General features: G+C 42.5%; 1 protein-coding gene across 2 annotated transcripts in view; it reads left to right on the top strand.

Annotated features, from left to right (window-relative positions):
- TLN2 (talin 2) overlaps positions 1–14,104 on the top strand; it is a 210,054-nt gene that overhangs the window by 49,301 nt on the left and 146,649 nt on the right. The gene's annotated exons all lie outside the window — the stretch shown is intronic.

The raw sequence follows: 14,104 nt of genomic DNA, 5'->3' as shown, positions 1-14,104 counted from the left end.
AGGACATGTTCTATTTTTTTGCGGAAACGGAAACACGGATGTGGAAGTGCGGATCCGCAAATATGGATGCGGACAGCACATTCCAGCCCCATTGAAAATGAATGGGTCTGCACCCGTTCCGCAAAATTGCGGAATGGATGCGGATCCATTTTGCGGACGTGTGAATGGACCCTTAGGGTTGATCATGCTGGTTAAAATTGTATATTTCTTTTTATTTATTTTTATTTATGCAAATGATCTTTCTTAAGCACCAGGGGGATGGCCAGAGTGCTTAGAGCACCTCAAGTCTTGCACCAGTGTTGAGTCAGTTACTCGGTATCTGCGCAGTGGATCTGTTCGACTTTTCATCAAGCCTTGAAACATGACAAGGAAAAATAGCCAACATTCTATTTGCAGACAGCTGTTCCGGGTTCTTTGCCCCTCATCAGTACTGAGTAGGATCTGACTGGCTAGGAGAGATGCTTTGAACATAGTTAGTTAATCTCTTTCATTACATATATCATTTAGCAAATATTACCTTACGACCATTATTTCTTAAAATGTCAAATGTAGTCGTTTATTTTTCTATACAGTGCAAAATATGTATTCTTTCCACCTTATGGTTGGGGGTTTCGATGTTAAAGGGGTTCTCTGGGAATTAAGAAAATGAAAATACTTAAAGAATAATTTATTATAAATATATTCCCAAATACCTTTCATTAGTTAGAATGGCTTGTTTTATCTGGGGCTACTTTCACACTAGCGTTTTTACTGGATCTGGCCGGGTTCAGCAAAAAACGCTTCTGTTACTGATGATACAACCGTTGCATCCGTTATGAACGGATCCGGTTGTATTATCTTAACATACTTAAGACTGATCCGTCATGAACTCCATTGAAAGTCATTGGGGGACGGATCCGTTTTCTATTGTGTCAGAGAAAACGGATCCGTCTCTATTGACTTGCCTTGTGGGTCATGACGTATTCATCTTGCTCCGCATCCCAGGACATAAAACAAACCGCAGCATGCATTTTGGAGTATTGACGATGGGGACAAAACGGAAGCATATTTTTTCTGGTATTGAGCCCCTATGACTGATCTCAATACCGGAAAATTTTAATGCTAGTGTGAAAGTAGCCTAAGGAGCAATCATTAGGAGAAATAAAATGGCCGCCATCCTATTAAAACACATAAAAACTGTCCTAATCACACAGCAGGACAAGTTACTTCACAACACTGAGGTAAAGAGCCACCTCATCCTCCTCTGCTCTACTTGTCAGATTTTATGGTCCTGAATACAGCTGATAAGATCTTCAGCTGAATCTCTGTAGGAATGGCGTTTATGAGGAGACATGAAGTACAGAGAGGAGGCGGGGTGTAGATAATGAGCAACAGCACATGACGGCAGTCTCCATTACCATAGCCCCACATTCTGTCCTATACCTCCTCTCTGTACCTCATGTCTCCTCATGAGCTCCATTCCTACAGAGCTTCAGCTGAAGATCTTATCAGCTGTATTCAGGACCATATTCCCTGACAAGCAGAGCAGAGAGGAGGGTGAGGCATCTTTTTACCTCAGTGTTGTTAAGTAAGGCTACTTTTACACTCGCTTATTGGGCAGATCAGTCATGGATCTGCAAAAACAGATTTGTTACAATAATACAATACAATAATAATACAATAATACTCAGTTTTGTTAAGCGGACAGCAAGGGAGTGAGACAAAACATTTTTTGAGCATTCAATTTAATGAAAACAACGAATAAACTGAAACGGGCTGTTTTTCAGCTGATCAAAAGTTTAGGACCACACCTCCCAAAAAAAAACTAAACCCCCCCAAAACAGAAATCCAACTTCCAAACATGAACTCAGTAATGAGTAGCTCCGCCATTATTGTTTATCACTTCAAAAATTTGTTTCGGCATGCTTGATGCAAGCGTTTCCATGAGGTGAGTGGGAACATTTCTCCAAGTGGTGAAGACGGACGCACGAAGGCCATCTACTGTCTGGACCTGTTGTCCATTTTTGTAAACTTCCCTTGCCATCCATCCCCAAAGGATTCTCAATTGGATTTAGATCAGGGGAACACGCAGGATGGGCCAAAAGAGTGATGTTATTCTCCTGGAAGAAGTCCCTTGTCCTGCGGGCATTGTGTACTGTAGCATTGTCCTGTTGAAAAACCCAGTCGTTACCACACAGACGAGGGCCCTCAGGCATGAGGAATGCTCTCTGCATCATCTGGACATAGCCAGCGGCCATTTGACACCACTGCACTTCCTGAAGCTCCATTGTTCCACTGAAGGAAAAAGCACTCCAGACCATTATGGCGCCCCCTCCACTGTGGCACATAGAAAACGTCTCAGGTGGGATCTGCTCGTCATGCCAGTAACGTTGGAAACCATCAGGACCATCAAGGTAAAAAAAAAAATCTCACTCGAGAATAAAACTTTCTTCCACCTTTTGAATGTCCCAGGTTTGGTGCTCTCTTGCAGAGTCCAAACGAGCAGTTCTGTGGCGTTCAAGGAGACGAGGTCTTTGAAGACGTTTTTTGTTTTTGAAGCCCTTCAGTCTCAGATGCCGTCTGATGGTTATGGGGCTGATGGACAGCCAATTGGATACTCCGGCTCAGTGCTGATGACATTTTTTTGGGTATTCCACTTGACTTTTTTGTTCCATAACCCTCAGAATCATTTAAGAAATTCCAAATGACTGTCTTACTGCGTCCCACCTCAGCAGCGATGGCGCACTGTGAGAGACCCTGCTTATACAGTTCAACAACCCGACCACGTTAAAAAAGGGAGAGTTTTTTTGCCTTTGCCATCACAGCGTGTGACTACCTGACAGAAAATGACAATGAATCCACATCTGTGGACAGATTTGGCCTTTAAAAGGCATGTGGTCCTAAAATTTGGATCAGCTGAAAAACAGCCTTTTTCAGTTTAATCGTTATTTTCAATTAATTGAATGCTCAAAAATGTTTTGTCTCACTCATTTCTTCTTGTTGCATGTTGAAGCTCTATATGGAACCTTGTTAAGATCCAACAATGTAAAATATGATTTTTTTTGCCATTTTTTTTTAAGTGGTCTTAAACTTTTGATCAGGACTGTAGTTATAATAAAGGTGATATTAGTATTTTCAGTTTCTTAATTCCTGGAGAACTCTTAGTCTGGCGACACAAATATGATTTGATTCCATCAATGAAAATTAGTGAATATAGGTAATTTTACCTGTGATCTAAAAATCATTACGTGGAAAGCCAGCCTCCCACTCTTCATATGCAGGTTGTTCTTGGATTAATGCACTTATTTGCCAAGCTCTGACATCTGCCTTCATTCAGAAATGAGTTTGCCAGGCCTGGAGCTATAGAAGGAGGCCATGTGGCCTGCTTTCCTTCTGGATGTGACAGCAGATATAATGTGATTTACAATGCAGACCAGACACAGGCTCTGGACACACGTTCCGTTCTTAGTGTTGCCAGGTTGTGTTGGATTGAGCTGACTCCTCCATATTCCAGTGAATGGGGTCTATAGTGGAATCGGCTTACTGAAAGGGAGATGCTTCCCCCTGTAGAGGCAGGAAATGCTGTGTAGACAGCAAAGAAAACCGCTCCTGAAGCAGATCAGGTTTCTAGGCTGGAAGAAGCATCTCGTTTGATCCAGATGCATGTATAGCTTGTCTGCCTCACTCAGAGGTATTTTCTGTGTAGGTGTAAGGTTACATCAGATGGATAATGCTGAATGTAGAGTGCGTGGGTAGGTAGATGGATAAAGTTATAGAGCGATATTATAGATATATAGATGGATATAGAGAAAGGTATTCTAGATAGAGAAAGATATCATTTTCTTTTTTGTAATTGTATAGATTGAAATTATATATAATATAATTAGGGATGAGCGAAGCGAGTTTTGGATCATAGATCCTAAGTCACTTTTGCTCAAAACTTTGTTTTAATGCTGTAAGGAGCTCCGTCTCTGTACAGCATTCAAATGTATAGGCCCCGGCGAGGTGACATGAATTAGTTGATTTATGAAACTGGAAAACCATTTTAAAACTGGTATGCGAAGTCTGCTTTGGCACTGACTTGTACCTCGGTACTGAAGCCGACTTAGGAACCAAGTTTTAAAATGGTTTTCAAATTGAAAAATCCAATCCCGAAATCTCGCAAGACTTTAGTGATGACTCATTTCACCTCGCCGGTAAAAAAGGCGGATCCCCGTACAGCATTAAAACAAAGTTTTGACGAAGTGACTTCGGATCTAGGATCCAAAGCGCACTTTGCTCATCCCTAAATATAATACGTTAATCGTTCTCTCCAAAGTACCATGACTCTATGCGATCTGTAAGCAATTAGACAACTCCATATTATACAAACTGATCTGTGACCAAGGAACGATTATTTTTTAGCAGGATGAATGATCACAATTGGCAAGAAACAAGCGAACCCTTGCTCGTTGTTTATTCGCTTATACTCGTTCAATTTCATTCGCATTAATGGTATTCGATATTTGCTCTATCTAATATTGGCTTAAAAAATGCAGTGCAGTCTGAAGGCAGCATTTTGTAGAGCAGGCTTATGGGTATAGGTTTATGGAGTCAAGTGGGCAGTCTGATCAGTGATTGACAGCCTACCCTGTGGTAGTGTGGACAAAGATGGCCGTCAGCCATTGATAAGACCGCCTACATGGCTACTAAGCCCAGAATGTCAAGAGGTTAAAATACAAGTTAGGCCTCATGCACACGACTGTGGTTTGGGTCTGCATACGTTTCTTGTAGGTTAGATACGGCCCCATTCACTGCAATGGGCTCGTAAAAGATGCAGACGGCACTCCGTGTGCTGTCCGCATCCGCAGGTCCGTTCTGCGGCCCTGCAGAAAAATAGAACATGTTGTATCCTGGACAAGGATTGGACTGCTCTGTTGAGGGCTGGAGGAATTCACATGGCCGGCATCCACACTGTCATGTGCAGGAGGCCTTATAGTGTGACAATTATCAAAATTGTACAAACTTCTTTTCTTCATAAAACTATATCGCAGTCTGCTCAGCTTCTCATGCTTCCTGTGTTTTCATGGTGACGAGTTTACTTTTAAAGGGGTTGTCTCACTTTTGTAAACAAGGGACTTACTAATGTATTGTGATTGTCCATATTGTCTAATTTGCTGGCTTTTAATTCATTTTTCCATCACATTATACACTGCTTGTTTCCATGGTTACGACCACACTGTAATAAGGTAGTCCAGCTTTCTCTGAAGATCATCTCTAGCTATACAAAGAGTTATCCCATTCAGACTGTGAGGAAGGCATTTCCCCCTACAGGGCTAGCTCCAAGTATTGCTTTGTTTCAGCAGCCTGCCCCCAGCACTGTATGAGGCATTTCCATCCAAGGATCAGCTTCCTCCTGGCTCGTAGCAGGACATGTCACTTCTTATCTGCTGCCAAACGCTCTACGTAATGATGTTTTCCCTGCTTCACTGTAAGGTCAATGTGATAGAAAAAAGAAGACCAAAAGGACAAGCGCACAACAAATTGAATGGGGTTAGCTTCCACAAATGTGACACTTGGTTTTTGCTAGGCTTGTTTCACACTTGCGTCTGACGCTGCCGGAATGCCGTCCAGCTCCGTTAATTATAATGGGGTCTAGCGGTGATTCAGCAAATATCACGAGAAACGGCTAGATAAATATCTTTTTTGTCCGGCCGATTCCCGGCATTCTGCGCTGGAACAGCCTGCTGGCAGTGTGAAGCAGGCCTTAGCTTTGCTCTTGTCTTGCTTTTCTGGATCTGTTTTAATAAACCCAGGGTGGGCCAAATATATAGAAACATAGAATGTGTCGGCAGATGAGAACCATTTGGCCCATCTAGTCTGCCCAATATACTGAATACTATGGATAGCCCCTGGCCCTATCTTATATGAAGGATGGCCTTACGCCTATCCCATGCATGCTTAAACTCCTCCACTGTATTTGCCGCTACCACTTCTGCAGGAAGGCTATTCCATGCATCCACTACTCTCTCAGTAAAGTAATACTTCCTGATATTACTTTTAAACCTTTGCCCCTCTAGTTTAAAACTGTGTCCTATAGTAATTTAAAAGCCAGTTAGGACACTTTTGAGGCCAACATTTGAGAAATTGTCTGGGAAAAAACTGCACGCTGCAAGGACAAGGACAAAAATGAATTGGGGTTCATGCACACGACCGTATTTTATATCTGTGTACGATCCGCACTTATGGGTCCATTTATCAAACTGGTGTAAAGTAGAATGGGCTTAGTTGCCCATAGCAACCAATCGGATTCCACCTTTCATTTTGGACAGCTCTTTTAGAAAATGAAAGGTAGAATCTGGTTGCTATGGGCAACTAAGCCGGATCTACTTTACCCCAGTTTGATAAATGAGCCCTTTAATGCGTATTGCAGACGGACCCACAAAATGAAATGTACCGCACACAGATGTTCCACAAGTGATAGAACTTGTCCTATTTCTGTCTGTATTGTGGACAAGAATAGTCATTGCTAGTGATGGGAGTGAGATTGCACACGGAAGGTATCTGTATTTTGCAGGTCCATGTTTTGCAGACTGAAATATGATTTCAGTCATGTGCATGAGGCCTTAAATCATAGCATTTAAAAGGGTTGTGTGACCCACATGAACAGTTTAGTTATGGCCCCAGAGGTGCTCAGCCTAATGAAAAAGACATCATATCTACTATACAGTGCTCTGTTTCAGCTCCGAGGGTCCAAGCGGTCCATCACCATGTGTCGCTTTGGGACACCTCAAGGTTGAGCCCAGTGAATGGCTGCAGCGGTACTTCACACTTGCAGGCCTCAGGGTGCTGGAAGCAGTGTGGCGCTGAGCACCTGCGGGCCCATATCTAAAATTGCTGTGGGCGATGGTATAAATACAAACCATGATTTTATTTCGCAAAAAATGATTTACGTTGGTTATAATGTAAGTAAATGGAACATCCAAAATCTTTTGGATTTGTTTCCAGTTTGTTTTCTTGTCTTGCTGATAATTGAAAGCAGTCAGCAAGCTGCTGTTGCTGAGTCTCTCTGCTTGAGTCGCTGGCTCGTATAGCCTCCACTATGAATACAGAAGCTTGCATTAGATATGCAGACTGTTTCTTTGTATTAGTGAGCGGACGTGCAGTTTTGTAAGATAGTTCAGCAGCCAAAACTAGGAAAGGTCCACCGTAAAGTCTCAGATAACCTGCTTGTGGATGTTTTCTTACCTGGACAAACTGACAAAGTGAAAATAATTTAGTTTTTTTATTCTTCGTTTTCCATTTTGTCAATACAGATGTGTATGCGATTTTAAGCTAATTTGTCCAGACTTACAAAAGACAGATGGTTAACCGTACCACTGTCATTGTACCCTTAGGGCTCATGTACACAACCGTATGTATTTTGCAGTCCACAAAATACGGATCTGCAAAAAAATACTTATGATGTCCACGTGACATGCTTTTTTTTGCTGATCCATTACAATAATGCCTATTGTCTGCACAACAGACAAGAATAGGACATGTTCTATCTTTTGCGGGACTGCTGGACGGACATACGGGTGCGGACAGCACATGGTGTGCTGTCCGTTGTTTTTGCCAACCCATAGAAATAAATGCGTCCGTGTGCGATCCGCAAAAAATGCGGATTCGATGTGGAGCAAAAATACGGTTGAATGAATGGGACCTTAGGGCTCATGCACACGACTGTGGTTTGGGTCCGCATCCGATCAGCTTTTTTTTTGCAAGTCAGATGCAGACCCGTTCACTTCAATGGGGCCACAAAAGATGCGGACAGCACACCGTATGCTGACCGCATCTGTGTGTCTTTTCCGTTGCATCTGCAAAAATCTAGAATGTGTCCTATTCTTGGAAGGATAGGACTGTTCTCTTATGGGCCGGACTTTCTGTTCCACAAAATGCACACGGCCGGTATCGTTGTTTTGTGCACCGCAATACAGGCAACGGTGGTGTACATGAGCCCTTAGAGTGTGATTGGAGATTATAACCACTGTGCCAGGACTTGCAGTAACTGTGTGTACTTTCCTTTACTCACTTGTCCCATGATGCATCATTCCTCCTCTGTGTCTACTCCATTTAGAATTACTAGATTATTTTCCAGTTTATTAGGTTATGTTTGTGAATCATGGTGTGCTGCGTGGGGTCTCAGCCTCCGAGACTCATAGTCACTGCAGAGATCAGCAAATATGAAGATCCTAATCACATTACTTAGGAGTGAAATCATGGAATAAATCTTGTTCAATATGTCTTGCTGTAATTTACGGTGTTTCGCGGTGTGTACTTTAATCAGTCTGATGCACTGGAACGGTTTTAAGGTCTTTTTTTGTTTGTTTTAACAATGCAATTTTTTTTTCCATATTTTATTAACAGATATGCACATAAATGTGTCAAAAAATGACAATTACACTTTATAGAGAACTGGTCACCAATGAAATGCAGTACAATCTCCAGGCAGCATTTTATGAATCCAGTCTGAGACTGGGAGCGCTAATTGGAGAGAGCCAAGGACACTACTCCCACACTGGTAGCACCCAGTTGCAGATTTGTTAATAATCTTTTAGTAGAATTAACCGAGGAGTGGAACAGCGTAGAGTTAAAAAAAAAAAAAAAGATGCTCCAGAATCTTCATTGCACTGGGAATAAAATGATATAGTAAAACAGACATGTCAGGAGTGATGACAGGTTTAATACACCCCATAGGGATGACTGCAGGGGGCATAATAGAGCTCTATACCAGAAACATATAAAACCTTCAACCACTATAACATGTACAATAGTAAGAATTTAATCTGAACAAAATGCTGGATCTATGGTCCATATCTGAAGCATTGAGAAAGTTAGAGGTAGGTGGACCGTCCTTTAAAATTTTAGGGATTTGGGGGGGGGGGTGAAAAAGATCCAGCAGTGATGGTCCATATCTGAAGCATTGAGAAAGTTAAAGGTAGGTGGACCGTCCTTTTTCTTAGGGATTTAGGTCAAAAGCTTAGGGCAAGGACCTCAAATGTAGTTGTTTTCTGAATTACTGCCTGTACCACGAGCCACACAAAGGCAGCTGGAGATTAGGGAGATTAACAAGTGGCTCAAGAACTGGTGTAGGAAGGAGGGGTTTGGGGTCCTGGAGAACTGGGCCGACTTCTCTGTCGGCTACAGGCTCTATCGTAGGGACGGGCTGCACCTCAATGGGGAAGGGGCAGCTGTGTTGGGGGAGAAGATGTTGGATGAATGTTTAAACTAGGGACTGGGAGGAGGGAAATTACATTGATGGAGGGGAAGATAGTGCAGATAGAGACCAGGGGAGGAATGGAAGGAGGGACTAGAACAGTTCAGAAGTAAAGGTGTAGGGTAACAAATAAATATACATAAACCTCTCAATTGTAAGTATACTAATGCTAGAAGCATGACTCGTAAAACTGGGGAACTGGAATTAGTGATGTGTGAGGAGGACTATGACATAGTGGGAATAACTGAGACATGGCTGGATGATAGCTATGACTGGGCAGTTAATGTACAAGGTTACAGTCTGTTTAGAAAGAATGGTCAAAACCGGAGAGGGGGAGGGGTCTGCCTTTATGTAAGGTCCTGCCTAAAACCCACACTACGGGAAGATATAAGTGAGGGACATGAACATGTGGAGTCACAGTGGGTAGAGATACATGGAGCTAAAAACAATAATAAACTACTAATAGGAGTTTACTATAAACCACCTAATATACCAGAGTCCACAGAAAATCTACTACTAAACGAGATAGACGAGTGGGGCAAATCATAATGAGGTGGTTATTATGGGGGACTTCAACTACCCAGATATAGACTGGGAAACTGAAACTTGTATATCTCATAAGGGAAACAGGTTCTTGGCAATAACCCAAGACAATTACCTCTCCCAACTGGTTCAGGACCCGACTAGAGGGACGGCCATACTGGACTTAGTATTAACCAATAGGCCTGACAGAACTACAGATGTGCAGGTTGGGGGACACCTGGGAAATAGTGACCACAAAGTAATAACCTTCCAATTATCATTCAAGAGAGCGTTTCTACAGGGAGGAACAAAAATACCAAACTTCAAAAAAGCTAAATTTAGCCAAATAAGAGAGGCCATAGGCCTAACTGGAACAAAGTCCTCAAAAATAGAAATACAGCCACAAAATAGGATATTTTTAAAACCATCCTGAAATAGAGTATTGAGAGGTACTTTATATGGGAATGAAAGGGTAAGGAACAAGGGGAAAAAAAAAACAATGTGATGTGGATAAATAGAACTGTAAAGAAAGCAATAAATGATAAAGCATATAAATCATTAAAACAGGATAGGAGCGAGGAAGCATTGAAAAAACTATAAGCAATAAAATAGAATATGTAAAAGACAAATAAAACCAGGCAAACTAGAGACAGACTTACCCTAAAATGTTCTCCAATTATATAAATGGTAAACAGTATAAATCTGAAGGTGTCGGCCCTCTACAGAGTAATGCGGGGGGAGTTACTGATTGATGAGGCGAAAGCAAGGCTATTAAATATTTTTTTTTTCTCCACTGTATTCACTGAAGAAAATAAACTTTCGGATGAAATGCAGAATGTAAAAGTAAATTCCCCATAAAATCTTTTTTTTTTTTACACAATATAAGCACAGAGAGCTATCGGGACTGATATTGTGGATGTGCTAGCGGCGATCTAGCAGCCAATGTCCTCTGCTCTATAGCCAAAATCCAGGTGACAGGTTCCCTTTACCCGCCTCCGGACCGCCTAACGCAGGATTGCGGTCCGGAGGTGGTCGATTTATCCCTCTTTGACGTGACATCTCCTGTGATTTCCTGTGAACGCGCGCACACAGGAGTGCACGTTCACAGGAACGGCAGGTAAACGAGTGCATCTACAGCCTGCCAGCGTCGCTAATTCACTGGCAGGCTGTAGATGCTATTTATTTTAATTTTTTTAACCCTTGAAAGGTATATCAGACGCTGTTTTGTTAACAGCGTCTGATATACCTGCTACCTGGTCCTCTGGTGGTCCCTTTTGCTTGGATCGACCACCAGAGGACACAGGTAGCTCTGTAAGTAGCACCAAACACCACACTACACTACACCCCCCACCCCCCACCTCCCCTGTCACTTATTAACCCCTGATCACCCCATATAGACTCCCTGATCACCCCCCTTTCATTGATCACCCCCCTGTAAGGCTCCATTCAGACGTCCGTACGTGTTTTGCGGATCCACGGATCCGCAAAACACATACGGACGTCTGAATGGAGCCTTACAAGGGGGATGATCACCCCATATAGACTCCTTGATCACCCCCCTGTAAGGCTCCATTCAGACGTCCGTATGTGTTTTGCGGATTCGCAAAACACGGACACCGCGGATCTGCAAAACACTGGCACTGGCAATGTGCTTTCCGCATTTTGCGGATCCGCACATTGCCAGAACTATATAGAAAATGCCTTTTCTTGTCTGCAATTGCGGACAAGAATAGGACATGTTCTATAGGCTCTACAAAAAACGCAGTGTTCGCCCGATCAGGCCTGATCTTGTGCTCACACTTGCGTTCAGTCCGCCCCACCGCAGTGACAATTTTTTTTTTCCTGATCACTGCAAAAACACCATAAAATCGCTGCGGCGCTATAAAAAGATCACTTTTGAGGGGCATTGCGAGTTCATAGTTTTTTGTTTTTTGTTTTTTTTTCTCTTACAAAGTCTCATATTCCACTAACTTGTGACAAAAAATAAAATCTCACATGAACTCACCATACCCCTCACGGAATCCAAATACGTAAACATTTTTAGACATTTATATTCCAGACTTCTTCTCACGCTCTAGGGCCCCTAAAATGCCAGGGCAGTATAAATACCCCACAAGTGACCCCATTTTGGCAAGAAGACACCCCAAGGTATTCTGTAAGGGGCATGGCGAGTTCCTAGAATATTTTTTTTGTTGGCACAAGTTAGGGGAAAATGATTCTTTTTTTTTTTTTTTCTCTTACAAAATCATTTTCCGCTAACTTGTGCCAAAAAATAAAAATATTCTAGGAACTCGCCATGCCACTCACGGAATACCTTGGGGTGTCTTCTTTCCAAAATGGGGTCACTTGTGGGGTATTTATATTGCCCTGGCATTTTAGCCTAAAAATGCCCTTCTAAAAGATACTCATTGGAATTTGGGTCCCTTTGCGCACCTAGGCTGCAAAAAAGTGTCACACATGTGGTATAGCCGTACTCTGGAGAAGTAGGGCAATGTGTTTTGGGGTGTATTTTTACATATACCCAAACTTTGTGTGAGAAATATCTCTGTCAAATGACAACTTTGTAATTAAAAAAAATGGGAAAAGTTGTCTTTTAGCGAGATATTTCTCTCACCCAGCATGGGTATATGTAAAAAGACACCCCAAAACTCATTGCCCTACTTCTTCTGAGTACGGCAATACCACATGTGTGACACTTTTTTGCAGCCAAGATGCGCAAAGGGGCCCAATTTCCAATGTGTACTTTCAGGATTTCACAGGGCATTTTTACGAATTTGGATTCCAAACTACTTCTAAAGCTTTAGGGCCCCTAAAATGCCAGGGCAGTATAAATACCCCACATGTTACCCCATTTTGGAAAAAAGACACCCCAAGGTATTCCGTGAGGGGTATGGTTAGTTCATGTAAAATTTTATTTTTTGTCACAAGTTAGTGGAATATGAGACTTTGTAAAAAAAATCATTTTACGCTAACTTGTGACAAAAAATAAAAACGTCCATGAACTCGCTATGCCCATCAGTGAATACCTTAGGGTGTCTACTTTCCGAAATGGGCTCATTTGTGGGGTGTTTCTACTGTCTGGGCATTGTAGATCCTCAGGAAACATGACAGGTGCTCAGAAAGTCAGAGCTGCTTCAAAAAGCGGAAATTCACATTTTTGTACCATAGTTTGTAAACGCTATAACTTTTACCCAAACCAATAAATATACACTTATTGCATTTTTTTTTAATCAAAGACATGTAGTACAATAAATTTAGAGAAAAATTTATATAGAAATGTAGTTTTAATTTAAAAAAATTACAACCGAAAGTGAAAAATTACTTTTTTTGCAAAAATTTCGGTAAATTTCGATTAATATCAAAAAAAGTAAAAATGTCAGCAGCAATGAAATACCACCAAATGAAAGCTCTATTAGTGAGAAGAAAAGGAGGTAAAATTCATTTGGGTGGTAAGTTGTATGACTGAGCAATAAACGGTGAAAGTAGTGTAGTGCAGAATTGTAAAAAGTGGTCTGGTCATTAAAGGGTTTCTACCACTTGCATATCACATATTTGGTGATCAGACACTAGCGATCCGCTAGTGTCTGATGTAGCTTACAAGCTAATTATTACCTTAATCCGTTCGGCCCATACCTCAAAAAAAGCACTTATATCTTTATGCAAATGAGCCTCTAGGTGCTATGCAGGCGTTTTTCCAGCACCTAGAGGCTCCGTCTACCTTGCAGTTTGCCGCCCATCGCCTCGCTCCAGCACGCCCATCTCTTACCGTATTCGATCCTCCCCCTGCTTCAGCCTTCAGAAATCCCGCGCCTGCGCCGTTCGTCGCGGCATTCGGAGGCATTCGGCGCAGGCGCAGTCAATGTCTGACCGCTCCGTGCTCAGACATTTCCACTGCGCCTGCGCCGATGTCATCGGCGCAGGCGCAGTGGAAATGTCTGAGCACGGAGCGGTCAGACATTGACTGCGCCTGCGCCGAATGCCGCGACGAACGGCGCAGGCGCGAGATTTCGGAAGGCAGAAGCAGGGGGAGGATCGAATAGAGTTGAAGATGGGCGTGCTGGAGCGAGGCGCTGGGCGGCAAACTGCAAGGTAGACGGAGCCTCTAGGTGCTGGAAAAACGCCTGCATAGCACCTAGAGGCTCATTTGCATAAAGATATAAGTGCTTTTTTTGAGGTATGGGCCGAACGGATTAAGGTAATAATTAGCTTGTAAGCTACATCAGACACTAGCGGATCGCTAGTGTCTGATCACCAAATATGTGATCTGCAAGTGGTAGAAACCCTTTAAGGTTTAAGCTAGGGGATCTGAGGTGGTTAAGGACTCTATAATGATGGGGAATGTTCCACAGGATTGGCGCATAGCAA

This window comes from Bufo gargarizans, chromosome 2 (assembly GCF_014858855.1).
Source record: "Bufo gargarizans isolate SCDJY-AF-19 chromosome 2, ASM1485885v1, whole genome shotgun sequence".
NCBI classification, from domain to species: Eukaryota; Metazoa; Chordata; class Amphibia; order Anura; family Bufonidae; genus Bufo; species Bufo gargarizans.
Note: the sequence above shows the minus strand (reverse complement) of the source record. Positions and strands in the feature narration are given on the sequence as shown.